The following is a 9,906-nucleotide window of genomic DNA, read 5'->3' on the forward strand; positions in this document are numbered from 1 at the left end:
AAGCACCTTTCTTATGTGCGAAGGCAGCCACCTCTGCGAGAAAACCTTGCGTTAACCATATGTTTTTATCAAAATTTAATAATAACTTGGCCCATTTCTTGAATATAAAAGTAACAACAAACTTTAAAATTTTACTGATTGACGAAAAATGTAATCCAAATTCATTTTGCAATCCTTTTAGTCTGTTTGGGTAAGAAAATCGTCTTAAAACGAGACATAATCCTGCAAGACCTATAAATGAAGAGTGTTTAAAAATACGGAATTTCTTCTCGATTGTAGATAATAATAAACCTTCAATGACATGACCATCTGGTGTAACCCATTTTGCAGGCATTTGCAAAGCTTGATGTAATTTAATTATATGTTCTTTTTCAAATCGAAAAAGAAAACGAAAGTTTTCTGGCGGAATGCTATTCATGTTGAATTTAACACACGTATATGAATAACGCTTTTCTGTTAACTCTTTTTGTATTAACTGATGCACTAAGTAGTTCTGTACATCTTCTGTATTGCCAAAAGTAGCCAAAATTTCTAAATTATTCATGGGCAAAATGAATCAATTTGCGTGACAGAAAGTCAGTTCTGCTTGTCAATGTAAGGTTCTAAGCCGTCAGCATAACTGTTACAATTTATACTTATAACTATAATTATAAATTATAATTGTAAGCATAAGGAAAACTTTATAAGAAAAGGTTTTCGCAAACATGCTAATTTGATGCAACAGAACATAAATTTTTCGATATGTGACCATTGGATGATGACGATGACTAACGATAAATAAGAAACCGATCGCCAGCCTTGCGTACTTTGTTGTAATTTTCACGTTTGGGATCGAACTCAGCGCAGAAAATTTAGTTCAGTTATATAAATTAAAAATTGGTTGAAGGTTATTTCGACAGAATTTACCTCGACTTGAAGTATTTTTACTTCCCGAGGAAGTACATAGATCTCTCGTTTCCGTCTGTCTCTCTGTCCGCTGTCTGTGTCAATTTTCGCTAAACAGATAATTTCCGAAACTACTGGACCGATTGTTGTTTATAAATGCGTTACGTATATCAAGTAGATGGTAAAACGTTAACCAAATTTTGTCCCCACCAAGAATGTGATGACGTCCTCTCACAATTATCCATAGTAAGTGAGTTTTAAATTGTATCAAAACAACATAGCCCTATACATGCAGTCCATGAATCCGAGTTTTTACCCGAAACATCCAGATTTTTGTGAAAGAAATCAAAATTATATAACAACATTTGACGATTTAAATTTGAAATTGAAGAAATTAATGTTCTAAAACCATGAAAGCGTTTTAACGTTATCGTAAGGGTCGTAAATCGTTAATCAAGATTTTTTACTTTATGCCCCCCGAAAAAATGATGACGTCATTTTATAGTTTTTCCTAAAACTTTATAGAATAAAATATACCTGCACTGGTTTATTTTTTAGATTTTGAAATTATAAATGCTTTAAGTTATAGTAAACAAGAAAAGTCGTTAACCAAAATTTATTCGTTTATGTGTTCTCCAAAAAATGATGACGTCATCTTATAATTCTGCCGAGTTATGAAGCGGGATTAGTCGGACTATAAAGACTATACTTCAAGGGCGAAATAACTTTCAAGCATTTTTTTTAAACCAATGTCTTGCAAAAGAAATATAAAATATGCTAAGGTTTGGCGATATTATTGTAAAAATTATGTAAGAAAGCCTAATGACTAGCAAAAAACAACACGATGCCCAAAAAATTTCAAATTTCGAAGAAAAAAAAATACTGCGTGCTTGTTATCGAACCCTGCAGGCAAGTTACATAAAACTTTGTTTTCTTAAACTTATAACACATCTAACTTATTACAATTGTCAATTAACACTGGATTAGTTAATTACAATTAACATGGATTTGAAAGTATGCTCTTGCAGATCCAAAACTACAATACCTTTGGGGAAGAATAAGAAGTGCCCTCTTCAGGGTGCGAAGTATGTAAGAGCCCACTTTTCATTTCTTCAAGTTGTTTTTTGTGTTTTCTTTGCTCTTTCTTCCGTTTTATTTCTTCTTCCATTTTCCTGATTTCCTCTTTATCGGAACTCGAGTTTATGATGACAACGTTTAATCTATCAGCTGAAAAAAGAGCATTCAAATTAAGTAAACTAGTCATATAGTAATTTTCAACTTACCCGTCGCGAGGTTCACCTTTTTTTAATATTTTCAGAGGCAAAAAACTTTTTTAAAAATGTTGCAAGTGTATTATTAATTTATTAAGTACTTCATAATTATTGTTCGGAACTTCAATCGTACTGCTTTAATCTCAAATGGTTTTTATTTTAAACGACGCCCGTTAATAGCATGTTATTCTGAAGGTGGGGTTAACATATATACATGATCGATTATTGTTATCACGACCTTGGAGATATGAAAGATAAAAATATTGTTTTATGATGTCTCACGTTTAACTTTGATAGATGTTTTTACTGTATTTGAATAGGATTCATTTAACAAATATTTTATTTCATGCTTCTTTCAGAAAACTACGCCTGTTACTGAAAAGATTACTAACAAACTGTAATTATAATTTAGAATTGTTGCATAGATAATAAAACAACAAAAAAAATTTTTTTTGTTTTCCGTCTTGGTCCATATTTTTTTCCTTTAATTGATATTTCGAGACGTTCGTAAAATATTTTCTCTTTGTCTGACAGAGGTTTTATCGTATTTTGTCATTCATTTTAATCAAAATTTTAGATATTAAATGACAACGAAAAGAAAATCATACGACCCAATAAGGTTTGCTGCCTCGGATCTATTAATCTACTTTCAAATTAAGAGTAAATTAACGCTCTTAAAGCTTCTTGTAGTAAAAGAATAAGATTGGATACTTTGAGTTTGTAGTTAACGTTCTTTATAAAAACCATTTTTCGAAAAGCTACGCCTGTTATTAGTTTGGTACACAATTTATCGATTATTCGTTGATAAAAGTAAATATTTTAAAAGCTAGGTTTAAGATAACGATAAAACTGTAATGTTTGCTCGTATTTTCGTGAGAAATTTGTCAACAAATTGCAAAAGTTTACCTTCATTTTTATTTCTGCGAATTTGTGTCATAATTCACTTATCTTAAGTGTTTATTCAGTATGTCTACACGATAATACAAAGTAGAGTTAGCCATTAACGCCACTAAATAATGGTATTAAAAATTAAAATAAACTAAATTGTGGACATTAAAGTGGTTATAATAAGGCAATTGGCTTTTTTTGTGGACCATGAATTGAGATATCTAAAGCCTGTGGTAAGCCTAAGGGCTTTTAACGATTAAGATGCGTCAAAGCATTCAATTTTGCAGATTCCAAATTAAATTTTTTTTTTCCAAAAATCTGCACATTTCGGGTAAAATCTCAATTGGGAATCATAAACTACATGTGTAAAACTATGTTTTTTGATACAATTTGAAACCCATTTACTATGTACAATTGTGAAGTGGCTTTGCTTACGCCCGGGAAGTAAAAATGCGGGTTTTTGTGTTTGAACGCCTAGACTTCAATGCGTATACGTCGATTCTAGGTTGTAATAAAATTGGAAATTTTTGTTGAGGTTAGCTCAGTTTATAGACACAAACGACACTTCCTTTGAAACACCAGTTTCGTTATTAGGGTGAACATAAAATCAAGATCTCGATTTAGTCTTTACAAATTTGGTCCGACCCTGATATTACAAGTTATGTATGGTTTCCCCACATAAAAAAATAGAACAACTTTGTGTACCCATTTTATTGCTCAACCTTATTTGAAAGTCTACATAACATCTGGTGCGATATTTACATGTTATTTTTCCCAGTGATAAATAAATATTGTTACATATGTACATATACAACTTGTCTAAAAAAAATTTTTTGTGTTAATTAATTATAACGGAAGAAAATATTGTGGTGACCGAATTTGAATCAAAATGCCGCGGTGAAAAAAATTAACAGCGGCGCGAAACCACATTTAAATAATTTGGGTTTAAAAAAAAGTTCAATAAAAAAAATCGTTAAACCTAGGCAACCATGTGTATGTTAACGCTTTTTGGGTAGTTGGTAGCTCGCTAGGGGATTCTAGTTAGATGGTTGGTAGGGTGGAAGATGGCGGCTTGTTAGAGAGGTGAAAGCGTCATTGTTGGTTTGGTTTCGAGAATGAGAGCATAGTCAAAGACGCTGTAAGTTAGCTAGGTTCAATTAGTTGACTTGGTACAGTTTTCCCCAACACGCGGAGGTAATTCTTACGGCTTTCTAATCGGAAAAAAGTGAATTTTTGACAGACGCTAGCACGTGTAAAGTTAATTCATTGTTTGTAAATTCACAGTTCATGTTAGGGATTTAAGCGTTAACTAGTTCTAACACAATTTAACAATCAGGAACTTGCTTAGATAAATACTTACTAGGAGATTTCATGAAATTCACTTAGTCAGGACTCAGTCGTTTGTTTCTCAGATTATAAATAAGTTTCTGGATGCATATACTTAAGTGTCACATTATTACACTTCTTAATTTCTTACCCAAGATCGCTAATAGTTCATTAACGGCAGTTAAATCAATCTAACGTTGCTCCACTCTGGGAAAAGATCGTAAAAGTAAAAAGCGGAATTCATAATATCGTGAACTGGCGGCTTATTGAAATAATTTCTTCCCTTAGGCAGTTATCATCGTTATTATTGTCGTTATCATCATTACATCACCGAGGCATTTCCTCGTAACGTTAAAGATTACATCACCGGGATCTATTTTCTCGAAACGTTAAAGATTATATCATCGAGGCATTTCCTCGCAACGTGGAAAATTATTCGAAACTACTGGACCAGTTGTTGTCAAATTTTGAATGCATATTAGGAATATCATGTAGATAGCAAAACGTTAACTAATAGAATCATGTCATTTCCAAAATTTACAATAATATTTTTTTTTATTTTATCCAGATAACGTTCCAGATTTTTGTAAAAAAAATTGCTCGAAGGTTATTTCGACAGGACTTCCCTCGCCCCCTGAAGTACAGTCCAAAAAATCCCATTTAGAGTGACAAAGTAAGGTATTTTGACTCGGAGACTCCGGGTATAGGCGTCTATTTCCGAGTTCAGGAATGTTAAATCTGATTTAGAAAAAGACGTAAGTTCACTGAGATACTTTTTGATTTAGCAAAATGCGTAGCTCCATGTGGATAATGAAGCAATTGTTTTATTTTTGAAGTAGATTTGCAAAATCAAACCTTATAATTTGTGGTTTGATTGTGCATACAAGTTTCAAGTTGTTCAAGACAAACTTGCACAGTTTTTAACAGCCAGAAATTCTCACTAATTCACTACAAAATTTTATTCAGTGTATTTTTTACTGCCAAGAAACAGATAAATGGAAAGTATTTCGGGCATCTTTTGTAGAAAACGAGTTTAATTTTGGTTTCGGTTATTATTGGTTAATTCAGAAGAAAAAGTTTTATTAAAAAATGTATTGACTAAATTTTTTTTTCACGAATAATAATTACAGCACAACTTCTTGTACCCCTATATTTAATTTCCGCTGATTTGTATAATTGGTTCTCGAGATATTTAACTATGCCCACGCATTCTAGCGACCTCTATATATAGTACTATAGAAACTGAAAACAAAAGCAAGTGAAAAAATAAGTATTTTTTTTATATCAGTAGAAATATCTTTATTTAATGGTAGCATTATTAACGTAAAATTTTCCTCTGGTCAAATTATGGTATTATTCGAAGATTTTATCGCCAATCACTTAATTGCAGTATTATTACATTTATCTCCACCTAGTTAAAACGCTGCATTAATTTGACATACAAACAAAAGTATCACCTTATTAAATCTCTGCTTTCTGTGTTAATGCTAGATTTATTCCAATTTTCCTAAATCCAATAGTTGAATTTGTATAGGTTCACAAATATCATGGACTTAGAAGTAATCAATTTTATATTTAAATGCGGAAGTGTTCTGGCAATTACCCCACCTTCACTCGCTCCTAAAAAATGCCAGATTTTATTTAATAAACTACATGGATACTGCATATTTCTCATAATTACGTCATTATCGGTTAACAATATTTTTGCAAGCAGAAACGCTATGAGAAAGCTGACCACCATACAGCGTCTTTTGGTTTGGATATCTGTTCTGATATATTATGCCCATGACTTTTATATACTAGTTGTTTTAAAAGCATTCAAATATCACCAATGGTTTAAATTAATAAAGACGCTAAATGAAGTTGAATACACAACTAAAAGAAGCACTTCGATGTTCTATTACATCCAGTTTCTGTCAACGCAAGCGATTCTGTGTTTTTATGGGGTTACAGTAAATTATTTGTACTGGAAATACTTTGGACCAAAAATCGTGTCGGGTACTATATACAGTATTGTCACAATGTCGTGGCAATTTTTTTATGCAACGCTGGGTTGCATTTTCTTGCAAATTATACGAGCGAGATATCAATATATAAACGATACTTTAAACAAGAAAATGGATCAAGGACTATCAAAGACTCAATTCTCGCTTTTCCTGGAGAACATTAAATACATTGCTGTCAGTTTAAAACATTCGGTTGATATTTTCAACAACATATTTGGTTGGAGCATAGTTCTAAATGTTATTTCTGGTGGCACGAGAATGCTGACGATTCTAGATATTTTCGTAAGAAACAATGGTTCTTTTGACTTTCACAGTTTCGGTGGGCTTGCACTGAATCTTATGTCACAGACGGTGACGTTGTTACAGTTTGTCGTGAGTGATTTTGTTTCATTTTCCTCTTGGATAATATATTGACGTTTTCAGTTTTAGGCTTCCATAACAACTGTAATTTTTTTGTGTGACTCAATCTTACAAGAACATGACAAACTGTTAATTTTGTTGTCGAAAATGGAAAATCGTTTTAGAATTAAGCTGAAACATGAAAATATAAAATTTTTAATTTATGTGGTGAGGCAAAGCAGGCCCGAATTTACAGCTGTGGGACTATTTTCTATTGATAGGGCAACTTTACTCAGAGTTCTAGATTCGGTTGTTAATTTTTTACTTATTATTATTCAGTTAAATGCAGAAATTTTACACATAAATTCATTCTGATGTAATCTGAAACTGTTCGCAAAATTGTATTTTTACTTAATTAAGAAGAGTACAAACAATAAATCTAGCAAAACTTATTTCCATTCTCACATTTTCAGCGCCTTTCGGGTCTTTAGTCGACAGTATATCGAATGCTAAAATTGCGCTTTTTATTGCACAACGGAAACAAAAACTACAGAACTGTTATCGTACTAGTATATTAGTAAATATTTTTTTATCTCAAGGTTTATGAGCAAAAAACCTTAATATTTTCGACAAATTAAGACTTTCCACTTTGTGGAAGAACAGAAAGAATTTTTGAAACTCAGTCATTGATACATAACCTTATTCGCTCTTAAACTGTATCATAACAAGAAGAAAAGTGGTCATACTATATAAAATACTGAACAGAGTAGAACGATCGATCGAAAAAAATCTTGCAGCTTTAAAATCGAGATGATTTTGCGAAATTAATTGAATTAGCGAACGAACTTCATTTTCTTGTAGGGGAAAACCATTTAGTGTGCCCTCCAGTTTGTATGCTAATACTAATATTCTTTCATTTACTTTTAGTACTGCATCACAAATAAAAATGTTTGACAATATACAAATCTACAATAATAGATATTAGTTATGAATATTCATTTAACGATTACTGATAACTTACCCAATAAATAAGAATAATGCCCATCTGATATATAGTATTTAAAATATTTGCTAACGCACTCATCGTACTGAAGGAACCATCATTTTTTATAAACACATCACAAGTAATAAGACTATTCAAAGAACCACAAAAAATATTTAAAAGTGTAGGCCAACCAAAAATTTCATTATAAATGTCTACAGTATCGTTTAGAACGTACATATTAAGTTTGACTTTTTTCACACATAGTAACACTTTATTAGCACAATTTTGTTTTATTTCCACTAATTTATAAAGAACGTGATATTGGTACTTGTATCTTGACAGCACCATATATAAAATTAAACAACGTGTTAGAGTACCAAAAACCTGACAATATAACTGGAAAAGACTCATTACGTTTAAAAAAAATAACGAAAACCCAAAATGTTTTAAATAGAGATAATTTCCAAAGTTAGCCACAAGGCAAACTAAAATTTGCATGCCGAAAAAAACTAGATAATGTCCTTTCAAATTTTTGTTGTAATTCTGAACTTGTTTAAGGCCTCCTATTAAACTTGACCACTGACTTGTTTTGGTGAAGTGTTGAAACACAAATAGGTAGACATCATGCAAATACAACGACAGACTTGCAAAAACTACCAAAGAAGCCTGCATAACTGTAAATTTTGCGTACACTGTCCAACTAATATAGAAAGTACTTGCAAGGGCAACTGTATAGACAACTGCAACAACAATTGCGTAACATTTTTGGGATTTATTTTCATTCTTTTGAGTTGAAGATGGTGTAAGAGCTAATAGTTTTCCTACTTTAAAAGTAAATTCTAATACATTTAACTCCATATTCAAGACTTTATCGTTACTCCATGTGACGATTTAATGCAACTCTATTTTTGGTATAAAGTATATGTATGGAGGACGAAAATTGTAATGTAAATACAATTGACGGAATATTAAATAACCTTTTATGAAATAATGAGTCGGTTCGTATGAATTTGACCTAGAATGAATTTTATGAAAATTTTAACAACATTGATTGGTTAAGTCAGTACAACAGTGAAGGTTTCTTAAAAAACTTCAGCTAGTAACTTATTTAGAATTTAATCGGTTTTCATTTCCTGAGAGCTGTTCTGTAAATACGATAGTAGCAACATTTTTAGAGGGTAAATTATGTAGATCAATAGGAAAACTTTGCACTGACACTGAACTTAGCGGAAGGATAGCAAAATTTGAAAATTAGTTTTGAAATTTCTCCATACAGGCTTGCACGGTATAAAAAACATGTTGTGTTGTAAGATGTAAGTCATGACACCAAGAATGAAACTGTTAAAAAACGAAAGCAATGACTTTGATTATTATATATTTGCAATAATAAAACAGAAACAAATCAAATACATTTTTATTATTTTAGAAATTATTAAATTTGACCTTAAAATAATAATAAAATGTTTACTCAAGAAGATGGAATTTTTATGTTATAGAAGTATCACAGAAATTCTCAGTGGATTCATAATCCACATTAAATTTAAACAAGTTTTATGAACATTTTTCCGAAATAACTGCTACTTCGCGAAAATGCTCATGAAAGTCATTCAAAATTGACAACAGTACGCTGGAGTTGACGAGAAAAATCATCACGAGTTATTGCAACTGACGATAGCGCAGATTAAAGAAAAGAAGTCGGTAGAAAACGAGTTTGAATTGATGAAATTATTGGACAAGTAAGAACTCGAATGGAGAAGGAATCAAAGTTACCACTGTGGAAGCTTTGAAGATAAAAACATCTTAATTACGATAGGTATATGAAATTATTTTAAAAAATATTTGATTTGTTTCCCTAGAATTAGAAACTCTTGCCACTAGATTACTAAAAAGAGTTGAGTCCTGACAACATTTTAGATTTGACGTTCTTCACAGATGAGTCATGGTTTTATTATTTTATTTATCCGGATACGTGAACTCACAAGAAAGTGATGACTGATGAAAGTATGGAGTGTTGACAACCCTGGTTTTACTAGAGAAGCACCCTTGCATTGTCCTAAGATAAGTGTTTGGGTGGATCTTTTACGGAGTAGATTAATCGGCCCCTTCTTTTTTGATTGTGATAATTGAATATTTAATCAAGTAAGATTACATTCTATAAAAAAATGGCCATCCCTGTTGAATCCACTCTGAGACTTGTTCCAGGGTG

The 9,906-nt window shown here is 31.5% G+C and overlaps 1 long non-coding RNA gene across 1 annotated transcript; it reads right to left on the reverse strand.

Annotated features, from left to right (window-relative positions):
• Positions 1–1,486: 1,486 nt before the first annotated feature.
• Positions 1,487–2,317, reverse strand: LOC135138715 (uncharacterized). Its single transcript, XR_010282042.1, has 2 exons — positions 2,169–2,317; positions 1,487–2,112 (listed from the first exon to the last, which is right to left on the reverse strand). It is a non-coding gene; the product is annotated as an uncharacterized LOC135138715 (long non-coding RNA).
• Positions 2,318–9,906: the final 7,589 nt, after the last annotated feature.

The sequence above is a fragment of the Zophobas morio genome, unplaced genomic scaffold (genome assembly GCF_036711695.1).
Source record: "Zophobas morio isolate AGI-343-1 ecotype UQ-CSIRO unplaced genomic scaffold, CSIRO_AGI_Zmor_V1 ptg000030l, whole genome shotgun sequence".
NCBI lineage: Eukaryota > Metazoa > Arthropoda > Insecta > Coleoptera > Tenebrionidae > Zophobas > Zophobas morio.